This window comes from Piliocolobus tephrosceles, chromosome 3 (assembly GCF_002776525.5).
Source record: "Piliocolobus tephrosceles isolate RC106 chromosome 3, ASM277652v3, whole genome shotgun sequence".
Classification (NCBI taxonomy): Eukaryota; Metazoa; Chordata; class Mammalia; order Primates; family Cercopithecidae; genus Piliocolobus; species Piliocolobus tephrosceles.
The window spans coordinates 157044628-157060677 of NC_045436.1; positions in this window are offsets into that span (position 1 = coordinate 157044628).

Here is a 16050-nt window from a genome sequence, read left to right on the forward strand (position 1 = left end):
CTTGAGACCGTGAAACTTGCCAGTCAGTGAACTGAAATGTATCCTTACATTCCTCCCTTATGGCATGACAGACACATGGCTATTGTAATTGGTCTTAGGAAAATGTTCATGAGACACTGAGATTTTGAACATTAGTAGTTTCAGAATATTTATAGTCACTGCTCCTACAGAGAATATTGTTCTACTAAAATTATTAGCAGTCCCAAACAGTGTTTAGGAACAGAATGTATTAAGTTGAGTCGAAGAGAACAAGTACAATTATGTGGTTTCAGTTTCAGTTTGACTTCAGGCATAAATATCCTAACCATTATAACAAAATTTGAACCAAAGATAGAAATTTTTGTTTTACGACATCTTTAAAAACCTATTCTCTGGTCATAGTTACCAATCTCAATCTTCAATAAAACACTAGAACTTGAGCAGAATTCTAAACAGGTTAGGTATCTTGGTTTTTGAGAAAACTGAACACATAAACAAAAAGCAAAGACCACAGAAATAATAAAATGTATAAAAATAACATTATTTCTTCAACACATCTCATGTTCCCAAATGTTGGCTGTACATTGATTAATCACTTCTTCAAATGCTTTTGCCATATTATTTTACACATTTATAATATAAAGATAATGTAAATTCCCTTCTTGGTGGCTGATCAAAATTTATATTTGTTACTGATAAAGAAAAGTAAGTTTTAGATTTATAACACTATCGTTGATGACATGTACTCATTTAGAAAAATTATCAATTGGACAACCTCTATGAAAAAGAGAACTTTTGTATTGATTAAACATTGATTACAACTGAATTTTTATTTACTATTTTGTAAACTTGATAATTAGATAAATATTCTACAGCTTCTGTCTTTGGATGTTTCCAATACTGTTTCTCTTCCACCAGCCTTACACTTTTGGCTCATATCAAAATTATACCAGTAGCCAAGAATTTTGTGTCCCAATATAGAGTCCATTGGCACAGTGCATGGTATGAGTGTTCTATGAGCCAAACCTGTACTCGTACAGCTAACAATAACCTAGCTATGCATACATAGAATACATAAATATACCCCTTTAAATCAAAATCAAATGCGTCTTCAACTCAACATTCCTTTATCTGAATGGAGAAAAAAATCCCAAGGCCACTCCAACAGAAACAGATGTGAAGGGAACTTGGAATAGGAGACAGTGTTGTTAATTGACTTCAGCCAAAATACCATATTTTGAAGAGTTTGCAAATATATGCAACCAATTCATTATTACATTGTATTCAGGATTAAACTATAGAGCAAAAAGAGAGAGAAACACATAAAAATGAGACAATACAACTAGTGAAGAGTGAGAGAATGAAAGAGCTGGAATAAGAATTGAGACCTGATAGAGTACAGAGCTCTCATCTAGGGATAATAGCAACTGTAACAATAATTAAAAGTTTTGTGGCATCTCCTATGTGCCAGTATGGTTTATACCCCAGAGAAAAGCCTCTATAATTTTTATCTATTAGTATACCATGCTAAAAACTCTTAAGTTAGTTTGCCGTCTTATGGGCATCAAAACCATGATTCACAATTAAGTGTAATTTTGACTTCCCTGAATCTGAACTCCTGGTGTGAACATTATCATATCTCTACTTTAACTGATAACACATTTGAGACTTGATTCTTACAGGTTATGTGATTCACGTCCATGCCATCTGTGAATCACAGGCCAGTGATGCAGAAAGCTTTCCAAGGAACCAAATGTATGTGAAAATAACCAAGCAAGATTTCACTTCAAATTAAGGAAGCATTTATTTCATACCTCCCCTGAGATACATGATTTCACAAATATTACTTTAATAGACTTTATCATAAATGCTTTCACAAATATTTCCTTTGCACTCCTCAAACAACAATGAATCTCTAGTCATGTGCATTAATTTTATGGAGACTTAACATTAAATTCAAATGGAGCAAACCCTTCTGGCAAGCTATAATATTTTGAATATTCTCTCCAAGTCTCATTCATAACTATGGATTTAATAGTTATTTAAAAGTCAGAATGCTTTCAAAAGCTAAACAATCATATGTAGAAATTAATTTTGTTTTTCTTATTATCTAGTTCAGACTGACAACCTTTCTGTAGAGGGCCAAATATTTGCAGGTTCAATAGTCTCTGTCACAACTGTTTAATTCACAGACAATGCAAAAATAAGTAGGACTGGTCTTGTTACAAATAAAGTTGTAAAACTTTATTTACAAAATCAGACATGGAACAGACCAAATTTGGCTCATGGATCCCTGCATAGATAATTAAAAATGACAGGTAAGACATCAGACGATACCTGTATTTAATTGGTAATTTAAGTTGTTTTTCAAAGGAAAATTTTAGTATTATAATTGCAATGGACCCAATGTATAAGTTTCCCTGAAATACATAAGTTGAAACAACTAACTTCCAATGTAATGGTATTAGGAGGTGGGGTATTAGGGAGGTGATTAGGTCATGAGGACAAAGCTCTCAGAAATGGACTCAGTGCCCTTATGAAAGAGGCTCAAGAGATACACGTTGCCCCTTCCACCATGTGAACACAAGGAGAGAAGACACCTTCTTGGACTTCCCAGATCTAGAACCCTGAGAAATAAGTTTCTATTGCTGCCACTCTGTCTATGGCATTTTGCTACAACTGCCCCAAACAGTCAAATACAATAATATTTGTCCAGGGAGTGACTTGAAATCCTATTTAGCGTACACCACAACTCTAGTGTTTACAGTCTAGAATAATTTAAACAAAGTTATGTTCTCCAAAAATGCTTTTATGGCATTGAAATAAACCTTTGGAGAACTTAAATAGTGTATAAACCCCACAAATATATGTAGTAATGATAATCATAAAGCAAAGATTTGGAGATGTGTGAACAAGTTGGACCACCTGTCTAAATAAGCACTATGGCTCTCTCTAAAAAGAGGGTAAACTGCATGAACTCAGATTTCTTCTTTAAATGGGAAATTGTCATGCTTAAAACATGTTATTGTTTTAATTAATAAATAAAGCTCAAAAAAACAGCTCTAGCATTTAATTTGTTAATACTTTTTATACAGCGAATTGAGTAAATAATGCATCCCTCTCTATTTCTGTGTTTTCCTGTTTTCTGTTTGTTTAGTTTTGTTGGTTATCTAGTAACGGAATTAAAGTGAGGCTGTGCTGTCCATTCAACTTAATAAACAGTGACACAATGGCAGAGTTTGTGACTTTTTCTATTGCTAAAAGTAAATTTATACAAACAAACATCCTACCAAATCATATAATTATTAAAGAAAAGATACTCAATGCCTATAAAAATGTAAGTGTTCTAGAAAATAAAATAAAATAAAAATTTGGGGAAAAAAAACCTTACTTTAAATCTAGGAAAAACAGATGTTTTTCTTTGTTTATTTTGTTTGTTTGTTTGGTTTGTTTATGTCTAGAACCAATAGCCCTGGATTGAAACAATAATAATAAGATCAATAATAATTATAATGCTATTTACTCTTCTATCAGTATGACTTTTATTTTGTAGATACTTGAGAGCTAAATATCCCTCTAATATTAAATAGAGCCCTTAGTGGCTACTAAGGGCAAAATTCAAAGCCTGTTTAGTATACAGATGATATTTTTTACAGGTTAAAGAATAGTTTACTAGAAATTGGGCTGGGCGTGGTACTTCACACCTGTAATCCCAGCACTTTGGGAGGCTGAGGCGTGCAGATCATGAGGTCAGGAGATCGAGACCATCCTGGCTAAAACAGTGAAACCCCGTTTCTACTAAATATACAAAAAATTAGCCGGGCATGGTGCTGGGCACCTGTAGTCCCAGCTACTCGGGAGGCTGAGGGAGGAGAATGGCGTGAACCCAGGAGGTGGAGCGTGCAGTGAGCCAAGATCGCGCCACTGCACTCCAGCCTGGGTGGCAGAGCAGGACTCTGCCTCAACAACAACAACAAAAAAGAACAGTTTACTAGAAATTGCATGCATAAAAATTGTTTTATAGATCATACTTTTTAGCTTATATTTTTAAGTGTGAAATAAATGCTTTCCATTTAAGCAAACTTTGAAGATTTCCTAGAAAAGTGATACTACAATGAGAAATTATCTTTGGGACTATTGGCATTCACACACATATTAGTCAAGATTCCAGGTGGTTTACTTTCTTATACTTGTTAACATTCTTTTCCTAATAATTTCAACTTTTATTTTAGATTCAGGGGGATATATGCAGGTTTATTACATGAGTATATATTGTTTGATGCCAAGGTTTGGGGTTCAAATGATTCCATCACCCAGGTAATGAGCATAGTGCTACTTTTAAAACCCTTGTCCTGCTCTGACCCTATCCCCTATAGTAGTTCCCAGTGTCTGTTGTTCCAGTTATGTCCAAGAGTACTCAGTATTTAGCTCCCACTTATAAGTGAGAACATGCAGTATTTGGTTTTCTGTTCCTGCGTTAATTTGCTTAGGATACTGTCCTCTAGATGCATTCATGCTGCTGCAAAGGACATGCTTTTGTCATTTTTTAATGGCTGCATGACATTTCATGGTGTATATGTACCACACATTTGTTACCCAGTCAACCATTGATGGGTACCTAGGTTGATTCTGTGTCTTTGTTATTGTGAATAGTGCTGAGATTAACACGCTAGTGCATGTGTTTTCAGTAGAACGATATATTTTCTTTGAGATATATACCCAGTAATGGGATTGCTGGGTCACATGGTAGTAGTTTTGTTTTAATTTCTTTGAGAAAACCCCATACTGCTTTCCACTATGGCTGAAATAATTTACATTTCCACCGGCAGTGTACAAGTGTTCCTTTTTTTTCATAGACTTGTCAAAATCTGTTATTGTTTGACTATTTATTAATACCCATTCTGACTGGTATGAGATGGTATCTTACTGTGGTTTTGATTCGCATTTCTCCAATGATCAGTGACAGTGATCTTTTTCTCATATGATTGTTGGCCACGTGTATCTGTAGAAAAGTGTCTGTTCATGTGCTTTGCCCATATTTTTATTCAGTTGTTTTTTTCTTGGAACTTTGTTACGTTTCTTATAGATGCTACATATTAGACCCTTGTCAGATGCATACTTTGCAAAAATTTTCTTCCATTCTGTAGGTTGTCTGTTCACTTTCTTGATAGTTTCTTTTGCGGTTTAGAAGTTCTGTAGTTTAATTAGATCCATTTTTTTCAACTTTTGCTTTGATTGCAACTGCTTTTGGCATCTTTGTAATCAAACCTTTATACCCATTTCTATATTCAAAATGGTATTGCCTAGGTTGTCTTATGAGATTTGCATAGTTTTGGCTTTAAATTATCTTAATGTAATTTTTCTTTATGGTGTAAGGAAGGAGCCCAGTTTCAGTCTTCTGCATATGGTTAGCCTGATTTCCCAGCACAAATTATTGAATAAAGAGTTCTTTTTCCATTGCTTGTTTTTGTCAGCTTTGTCAGAAATCACATAGTTGTAGATGTGACCTCATTTCTGGGTTCTCTATTCTGTTCCATTTGTCTATCTGTCTGTTTCTGGACCAACATCATACTGTTTTGGTTACTGTAGCCCAAGTATAGTTTGAGGTTGAGTAGCATATGCCTCCAGCTTTGTTCTTTTTGCTTTGGATTGCCTTGGCTATTTGGTCTTTGCTTTCATTCCACGTGAATTTCAGAATAGTTTTTCTCTAATTCTGTAAAAATGACATTGGTAGTTTAACATGAATAGCATTAAAACTAGTTTTATTTGAATAGTATGGACATTTTAACAATATTGTTTCTTCCAATCCATAAACATGGAAACTTTATTTATTTGTGTTATCTATGATTTCTTTCTGCATTGTTTTGTAGTTCTATTGTAGGGATATTTCATCTTCTTGTTAGATGTATTTCTAGGTTTTTTATTTTGTGTGTGTGTGGCTACAGTAAATGGGACTGCATTCTTGCTATGTCTCTCAGTTATTTATTGATGTATAGAAATACTACTCATTTTAGTGCATTGTTATTTTTTTTTTTGTATCCTGAAACTTCACTTGTGTTGTTTATCAGTTTTACAAGCTTTTTTTCAGAGATGTTGTGTTTTCTATGTAAATAATCTTATCAGTAAAGAAAGACTGTTTGACTTCTTGTTTTCCTATTTAGATACCTTTTGTTTCTTTCTCTTGCCTAATTGCTTTGGCTAGGACATACAATACTATATTGAATAGAAGCAGTGAAATTGGGCATCCTTGTCTTATTCCACTTCTCAAGGGGATTCATTGCAGCTTTTCACATTCGGTATAAGGTTGGCAGTGGGTTTATCATAGATGGCTCTTTTTATTTTGATTTTTTTTTTTTTTTTTGATGCCTAATTTGTTGAGGGATTTTAGCATGAAAGAATGTTCAATCTTATCAAAGGCTTTTTCTACACCTATTGAAATGAACATATGGCTTTTGTTTTTAATTATGTTTATGTAGTGAATCTTTTATTAATTTGCATATGTTTAACCAAACTTGTATCCCAGGAATGAGCCTACTTGATTGTGGTATATTAACATTTTGATGTGCTGCTGATTTTTGTTTGCTGCTATTTTATTGAGATTTTTTGCATATATGTTCATCAGGGATTTGGGCCTTAAGTTTTTGTTTTGTTTTGTTTTGTTTCATGTCTCTGCCAGGTTTTGGTATCAGAATGATGCTGGCTTCATCAAATGAAGTAGGGAGGAGTACCTCATCCTCAATTTTTTGGAGTAGTTTCATTAGTATTGATACCAACTCATTTGTGTGACTGGTAGAATTTGGCTGTGAATCCCTCTAGCCTAGTGCTTTTACAGTTGGTAGGTTTTTTGTTATTATTATTATTACTGATTACGTTTCAGAACTCAGTATTGGTCTGTTCAGAGTTTCAGTTTCCTCCTGATTTCATCTTGAGAGGTTGTGTGTTTGCAGAAAGTTATCAATATACTCTAGATTTTCTAGTTTGTGTGCATAGAAGCCTTCAGAATAATACACGAGGAACTTTTTCATTTATGTGGGATTGGTTGTAGTGCTTCCTTTGTCACTTCTGATTACATTTACTTGGATCTTCTTTGGTTTATTTCTTTGTTAATCTAGTTAGTGGTATATTGATCTCTTTTTATAGTATCCTTTCAAAGAACCAACTTATGGTTTTGTTGATTATTTGTATAGATTTTTGGGTCTCACTTTTACTCAGTTTCACTCTGATTTTATTTATGTGTTTTCTTCCGCTAGCTTTGGGGTTAGTTTGTTCTTGCTTTCTTAGTTCCTAGTTTCTTTTAGTGTGACATTTGAGATTATTAATTTGAGATCTTTCTAGTTTTTTGACATAGTCATTTATTATTATAAACATTCCACTTAATAATGCTTTTGGTATATCACAGAGATTTTGATATATTGTGTCTCTCTTCATTTATTTCACAGAAGTTTTTCATTTCTGTCATAATTTTGTTGTTTACCTAAAAGTCATTCAGGAGCACACTGTTTAATTTCTATGTAATTGTTTGGTTTTGGTAAATCTTTTTGATATTACTTTCTATTTGTGCTCTACTGTATTCCAAGAGTATGATTGGTATAACGTTGGTTTTATGTTTTAATTTTTTGAGACTTGCTTTATAGCTGAGCATGTGGTCAATATTGGGGTATGTTCTGTTTGCGATTGGGAAGAACGTATATTCTACATTTCCTGGGTGGAGTGTTTTGTAGATGTTTATTAGGTGCAATTTGTCAACTGTCAAATTCAAGTGCAGAAATTCTTTTTAATTTTCTGCCTCAATGATCTATTGCTGCCAGTGAGGTGTTACAGTCTGCCATTGTTTTCGTGTGGTTTTCTAAGTCTTTTCACAGGTCTAGAAGTACTTGTTTTATGAATCTGGGTGCTCCAATGTTGGATGGATATATATTTAGGATACTTAGCTTTGTGTTATGTTGAATCACTTACCATTACATAATGCCCTTCTTTGTACTCTTTTATTGTTGTTGGTATAAAGTCTGTTTTATATGATATAAGAATTATGACCCATGATTTTTTATTTTCTATTTGCACAATAGATCTTTCTCTAACCTTTTAATTTGACCCTACAGGCATCATTGCATATGATATGGTTGTCTTGAAGACAGCAGAAGGATGAGTCTTGTTTTTTATTCAATTTCCAACTCTATGACTTTGAGTGGGTCATTTAGACCATTTACATTCAAGGTTAATATTCATATTTGAAGTTTCTATCCTCTTGTGAAGTTGTTAGCTGATTGTTGTGTAGTTTTTGTTGTGTGCTTGCTTTATAGGGTCTGTGGGCTTTGTATTTAAGTATTGTTTGTAGTAGCAGATATAATTATTTTGTTTACGTATTGATAACCCTCTTTTGCTTCTCTTGTAAGGTTGGCCTAATGGTAACGAATTCCCTTGTCACTTGCTTGTCTGGAAAATATTGTATTTCTCTTTCAATTATAAGTATAGTTTGGCAGAATATGAGATTCATGGTTGGAATTTATTTTCTTTAAAAATGTTGAAAATAGGCCCCTAATGTCTCCTGGCTTGCAAGGTTTCTGCTGAAAGGTCTGTTGTTAGCCTTGTGGGGCTCCTTTCTTCTGCATAGTCCACTTTATTAAAAAAGATATTCATTGTAGTTTGAAATTTCTTAAATGAGTGATCTATTCCAGATACTCTGATTGAGTTCTTTTTAAGATGTTCATCTCTTTCTTCATTTATTGGATTGCGTTAGAAGTTTTTTTGTGTGTTGATTCTCAATCTTGTCTTGGATCTCACTGAGCTTCCTAGGAATCCATGCTTTGAATTTTTTATTTGTTCTTTGTGAGTTTCCATTTTGGTTAGTGACCATTGGTGGAGAGCTAATGTGACCCTTTGGTCATATCACTACATTCAGATTTTTCATGGTGCTAGAATTCTTATGCTATTTGCCTGTCATCTGGAGACACTGGCACTTCCATTTTATATAATTCTTTATGTGCCAATAAGGGCTTTTTTCTTCTTTCATTCCCTGTAATATTACTGTGGTTTCATTTATTTCCCCACTCCCTCTGAGTTGTTACTGTAGAGAATGTTGGGGAGGGTCTTTTGGCTTTGTTCCTATAGCTCTATGCACTTCTCTCAGCAGGTTTCACATTGGGCTGTGTAGTTCAACCTACAAGCCAGTACATAGCTCTTACACGTAAGGGCTGGCTGCAACCAATATGACTGAATGCATGCCTGTTCCTTATTTACCAGGAAAAGCTTTCGTTGCCTCAGGCAACTTATCTTTGAAGTTCACAGTAGTCTGATCTCCCCACTTAACTCTGGTGATCTCCCCACTTAACTCTGGAGGAATGGAGAGGGCAGAATGGGTGGGGCCAGACTAGGCAGGCCCATCTCCAGGTCTCTTGATGGCAGGCACAAACACTAGTACCAAAGGAGAATCCAGTGGGCAGCTACCAAACACCCAGAGGTGTGCCTAGGCATGGAGCTGAGAAAACTCCTTCCTTGGCCCCAAGCTCTAAGCATGGAGAGTTTGGGGTGACCTAAACTCCTTATCCAGGAGAGTGGGTACTCCAGATTCCTTGAGATCTGCCTGGATGTGGAATGTATACGGTCCCCCTATACTGCAGCCTGCACAGAGAGGGTGAAATGGCTCAGGTGCTGATTTGGGCTAGTGTGTGCTTTGAATTCCTGGGGATCTGCCTGGGAGTGGAGTGGAGGAGGCCCTACTTCACCATGGTCTTTGCACAGGGATTATGGAGCAGATCAGGCTGCTGATCCAGGCAAGTGAGTACTCCAAATGCCTGGAGATATGCCTGGACATGGAATGGAGAGATCTCTTCCCACACCAAAATCTCTGTATAGGAGAGGTGGGGCAACTCAGGCTGCTAAACTAGGAAAGCAGGTCCTCCAAATGCCTGGGGATCTGCCTAGGCATAAAGCACAGAGGGTCTCCCTGCACAAAGATCTCTGCACAGGAAGTATGAGGCAGGTAGGCTACAAGTTCATGCAAGTAGGTTCTCCAAATGCCTGGAGATTTGCTTTTATCTCCAAATGCCTGCAGATGGCAGATGGATTCCATCCTGCAGGGTTTTTGCCTGCATTCTCCTCCCCAGGATCAGGGGTGTCCTTTACAATTCCAGTAGACTCTCTCTGAATTAAGGCTCACATTCTTTATCTTTGCACACTATCTTGCTTTTTTCAAGTGGCTGGGAAACACTAAAGGCCTCTAATCCACTCTCTTGGGGAAAAAAGACACTCATTAACTTTACAAAAAACAGTATATAACATTTATATAGGAGAATTTACCTAGCAAATGATTACTGCATGTCTTTCATGAACGTAATAGAGTGCTAAATATGAGGGAAAGGGTTATCAGAATGCTCTTTCTCTTGGATTATGATTTTGGATTAATTTATTGGGCTACATAGAACTTTTATATTCATAGAAACACATGGGTAATTTATAGTACAACATCTTGCTGGGCAAGAGTATAGTGTCACTTTATGTTGTTTCTGTCAAAATGAGAGTGTATAAGTATGCAATGGTATCTAATGTTAATTGAAATTGCAAACCCCTAGTGAAAGGCACTGACAGCTGGTATGTTGACTGTGTATTAAGATTGTGAGGAAATATCAGAGAATCCTTGTCTCACACACCACACCATATTCCATCTATATGAGATTTATATTGGATTTTAGTTTTTCTTGTTGTTGTCATTGTCATTGCCCCGTTAAAATGTCACTTCCCAAAGTGCAGCATTAGGCAGAGGATGACTTCCAGAAATGACATTTCAATTGTGCCAATATAGTAGCATTTGGTTTTGATTTTTTTTTTCTTTTTCAAAGCGTAGCATCTAAAGGATGACAGTGCCTAGAATAAAATCGCATAGGAAAAGATATGGTAAAACATCAATAGCAAAGTCACTTCCCTTCTATCAAATGGAAGTTATCCTTTTCCATATACTCAGATTGGTACTTGGCAGCCAGCACAAATAGGTGTTCTGTGCACAAGGAAGGGAGAGGTGGAATACTGAGAAAAAACAAATTTCTAATGTTTTAATGCTATATGATTACCGAATAACAGAACTTAAAATTTTATGCCACCTCGTTATGTTTTACTAGGTTTTATTTTAAAATATAACAGATATGATCCGTGTTAGAATACTTTCTATCTAACACCCATATAATACTACAAAGATAGGCAAAATGTTCATGTTTCTGTTGGCTCAACTAAAATTGCTCATAGGCGGCCTTCAAATCCCCCTGAGTTTGATACTGTGATACATAATGGTCTCAGAACATTAAGGATTTGAAGGAGAAAATTTATATCTTATGCTTCTTCATTTGACAGAACCAGTTAGAATGCTAACAAGTACGAAATCTCTGGAATCACTATACCATCACAAATAAACCATCACAAATGAAATCAAACTCATTTGAGCAAGCACAAGACACATTAAGTAACAGGAGCTATTGCTAAATGTAAAAATTTTCCTCCTATCCCTTTCACCCTGATGTGAAAATCAAGACATTGTGTTTGTAGTAACCTTTTTAATTTAATTTTGTATGAACAACTTTAATTCTAGGTTCTCAACCAGAGCCACAAAATTAATAAAAATAAAGGCCTTTGGCGTAAAAGAGATCTGGAAGATCAAAGGGAGTCCAAATCCCTGACAAGCAGCAGACACCAATCTCAGCCACTTAGTACAAAGCAGTGCTAAACATGTTAATGTGGTGATAAATATTTAAATTTAGTTTGTTGATAAAAATGCCTAAAACATAAAGTGGATAACAATTCTATTACTGAGAATACTAAAAAAAGTAAGAAAAACTGGTACTAATAGAGAAAGAAGCTAAAAGAAGTCTTGTATGGGAACACTTAGATTTCAGAATTTTAGAGGTTTTGTAGTACATTTAGGAAGAATATATTTAAAGTGTTAAGGAATAGGGAACAAGGATAGATTGAAGCATATAAAGGATTAAAGATAAATATGCTATAAAGAATATTGATGCAGGTGTTTGTGGAGAATCCATTGCAATGTAGTGCCTCATAGATATATTTCCAAATGTAAAAGTCAAACTAACTAAAACAAAGAAACAAACAACAAAACTAATGGAATAATGAATACATTAAGCAACAGGTCATATTGAATTACCATTAGCTGATAAAAGTAATGTGGTGACTTCAACTCAAATTATACTTATTACCATCATAAACAATTATTATTTTAGCAATTCTACCATGTAAGAAATGGCGCTATAAGAAAGTGCTATAATACTAAATTACTGTCTAAGTCTTTTGTTATTTTGAGTATTCTCATTATGTTATTATGGGTTAATGAAAGAAAATGATTCCTTAAAAATGAAATTTGGGCCAGGCGCCATGACTCACACCTGTAATCCCAGCACTTTGTTAGCCCGAGGCGGGTGGATCATGAGGTCAGGAGATCGAGATCATCCTGGCTACGGTGAAACCCCGTCTCTACTAAAAATACAAACAATTAGCTGGGTGTGGTGGCGGGCACCTGTAATCCCAGCTACTTGGGAGGCTGAGGCAGGAGAATGATGCGAACTTGGGAGGTGGAGCTTGCAGTGAACCAAGATCACGCCACTGCACTCTCCAGCCTGGGAGACAGAGTGAGAATCTGTCTTAAAAAAAAAAAAAAATTGAAAGTAGCAAGGGTTCATTTCCTGTTTTGGATTTTGATTTTAGTAGTAGCAAAGTTGACAAGAGTTTTCTCTTCTTTCACCTACTGGAGAAAGAGAGTAAATGAGCAAAAACAGTGGGAAGGTAAAATTCAATGGAGGCAGATCATCTGATAACCATCAGCAGTCCAAATGACCCTATTGATACTCAGGGATGTTTGTTTTCTAGTTTAACCAAGCCAAAATTATTCTTTGAAATATTTGTTTCATGAAACATCTCTTAATATATTTTATTCTGTTTTCAGGTGGAGACTCTTACAGAACAGCTACTCATACTTCATTTCTTCTTCCTTGGAAAGTATGAACTTTTTTTAGCACTTAAATTTATGCTAAATAGAAATAGAATTGGATTACAAATAGTTTACTCCACATATTTCTTGGCTTAATATTACATTTCTAATTAAAATCCCAGTATGTTATTTGTATAAACATGACCTAAATTTCAGTACACTCTTTAAATTTTTAATGAAGAACATACTTTTAGTGTCTGCCTCAGAATAGTTCCTGGTTTCATTTAATATAACAACAAGAAAAAATTGTGAAGACAGCAAGTACCATTTGCTGGTTGTTATTTGTAAAGCTGAAATTCAAATCTAGATAATATAGCTTCAAAATGATGTCTCAGTGGGGCAATGAAGATTAATGAGTGTGTGGACTGTGACTCCTAACCCTGATGCATTTTGAATGCATGAAAATAAACATTGTCTATTTCAATGGGCTTCAGAGATAGCTGTGTGTCTACCGGAACAATACATTTTTTTTTTTTTTTTGAGATGGAGTCTCACTCAGTCGCCCAGGCTGGAGTGCAGTAGTGTGATCTCCATTCACTGCAAGCTCTGCCTCTTGGGTTCACGCCATTCTCCTGCCTCAGCCTCCCGTGTAGCTGGAGTCCCATGCCCCATGCCCATGTCCCAGGCACCTGCCACCATGCCCGGCTAATTTTTGTATTTCTAGTAGAGATGGGGTTTCACCGTGTTAGTCAGGATGATCTCGATCTACTGACCTCGTGATCCGCCTGCCTCGGCCTCCCAAAGTGCTGGGATTACAGGCGTGAGCCACCGCGCTGGGCCTGAACAATACATTTTTACTTCTGTTTAGGAGGTAACTACTGAACAACGGTCAAGGATCACACCTAAGAATAAAAGGGAGATTGCTGAGTGCAATTCAGGATTCTATGGGGACAAAGTAGAATATTGCAGCTGGAAGGTGGAGGGTGAGGGTTGAGTCTTATGAAAATATATGCAAACAATTAAGGACTGATAAGATCAGAGACACTACTCAAAGAAAGTGTACATTTATGGCAGAGATTTGGTTAAGCAGAAATGTGAGAAATTATGTTTTTAATCTCAGCAGTGTCTTGGCAATAGTGAGCATTAGTCTAGAGCTATGATACTGAAACCCTTCTGCATTGATTTACAAATGATTTGGCAGAGGCCCTGCAGCTGGTGTTATAGTCTGGCTATGTTCAGCAAAAGAATAACTAGACACAATAAATACAATAAAAATAGCTAAAGGAACTAAATAATTATAACTAGTAGATTCATTACCTGATGCTGCCAAGGTTTTATAACTCTTCCTTCATGAAATAACACACATAGGCTATAAATACCATTGTTTCTCCGTATAATTTTTCTCTAAAAAATGCTGTGTATTTCTCAGTCAACATATGCTACTTCTGATGGTGCTGCTGCCACATAGTTTTGGGGGAGACCCTGACAGTTTTCAGTCTTGAATACAGTACACAGAAAGAGTAGATATGTGAGCTGGGCCAACTTCCAGAATAAGTGGAAGTACTTATGCCACTAAGTGCTTGTATTGGCTTCCATAGTTCAGTATATTCGTTTCCAAGTTCAGAGTATTCTGAATTTTGATATGACATGTGAAATCTATGGCAAGCCTCAGAATTGGTACTTACGGTTTTATTTTTATTTTTATTTTTTTTAAGAAGTAGCTTTTGATTAGCTAGTGCACCCTGATGGAAGTGAAATCTGACCATGAGCGTCAAGCTGCCATCAATTAAGTGTAACCAATAAAGCTCCATCTTCAAATGGAACTATATTTGTTGAATGGGCCCAAAGTCATATATATATGTTTTGATGTATAGCTTACATTTTCACCTGGGCTACTGCTGCCACAATGTTGACTTTCCCTCAGTATACCCTCATGAGCTAATGCAGAGTTCCTTATCACAACTTGAATAAAGGTGGGAAAAAAGATTGGCTAATACTTAGCACTGCATGCAGTGCAGACACTAACCTACCGTATGGCTAATACGTTGCAGTAGCATTCAAAGATGTTGTAGAAAGAAAATAAAGAGGTTAAAACCTCTCATGTGCTAAATTTCCAGGAGTACGTCTTGAGGTTACTTTGCAAATAAGAAAGTGAGCATATTAAAATCTAGAGCAATTTATATAGAAAGGTTAATTTTATAAAAATGATCAAGGGCTTTGTAGGAGTAAGAATAAATTGTTAGTGAAAAGAAGTCTTGGGAAAGATTTATATAGATGATCCTTTCTGAATGAGCCCAGAATGTAAATGTTCACCTCTTGGTCTAACCACCACAGTAGCTTTTTAAAAAAGGCTTTTTTGGCGGAGGGGTGGGAGAGGGAAGTCTCACAGTAAAATTAAGAGGAAGGCAGAGGGATTTCTCATATGCTCAGTGCCCCTGCTCATGCACAAACTCCCAATGATCAATATCCCCCCTCCAGAGTGGTATATTTAGTACAACTGGTGAGCCTACATTGACATGTAATAATCACTCTAAGTCCATAGTTTGCATTTGGGGTTTACTCTTGTTGGTGTACATTCTGTGGGTTTGGACACATGTATAATAATATATATCCAGCATTATAGTACTATACGCAGTATTTCTGCTGCCCTAAAAATCCTCTGTGCTCAGCATATTGATTCTTTCCCCCTCACTATGATGTCAATCACTGAACTTCTTACTGTCTCCATTGTTTTGATATTTCCAGTGTTTCCTATAGCTGAAATCATTTAGCATGTAGCCTTTTCAGATGGGCCTCCTTTCACTTAGTAATAGGCATTCTTTTCCTCCATTTCTTTTTATAGAGGGTTAATAGTTAATAAAATTCCATTGTCTTAATAAGCCACAGTTTATTATCCACTCATCTAGTGAAGGACATCTTGGATGCTTCCACATTTGGCAATTATGAATACAGATGCTGTAAGCATTCACTTGCAGGATTTTTTTGTGGATATAAATTTTCAATTCCTTTGAATAGATAACCAGTAGTGTGATCAGATTACTAGATCATATGGTAAGAATATGTTTAATATTGTAAGAAACTGCCAAACTGTCTTACCAAGTGGCTGTACCATTTCTCAATCCCACCAGCAATGAACGAGACTTCCT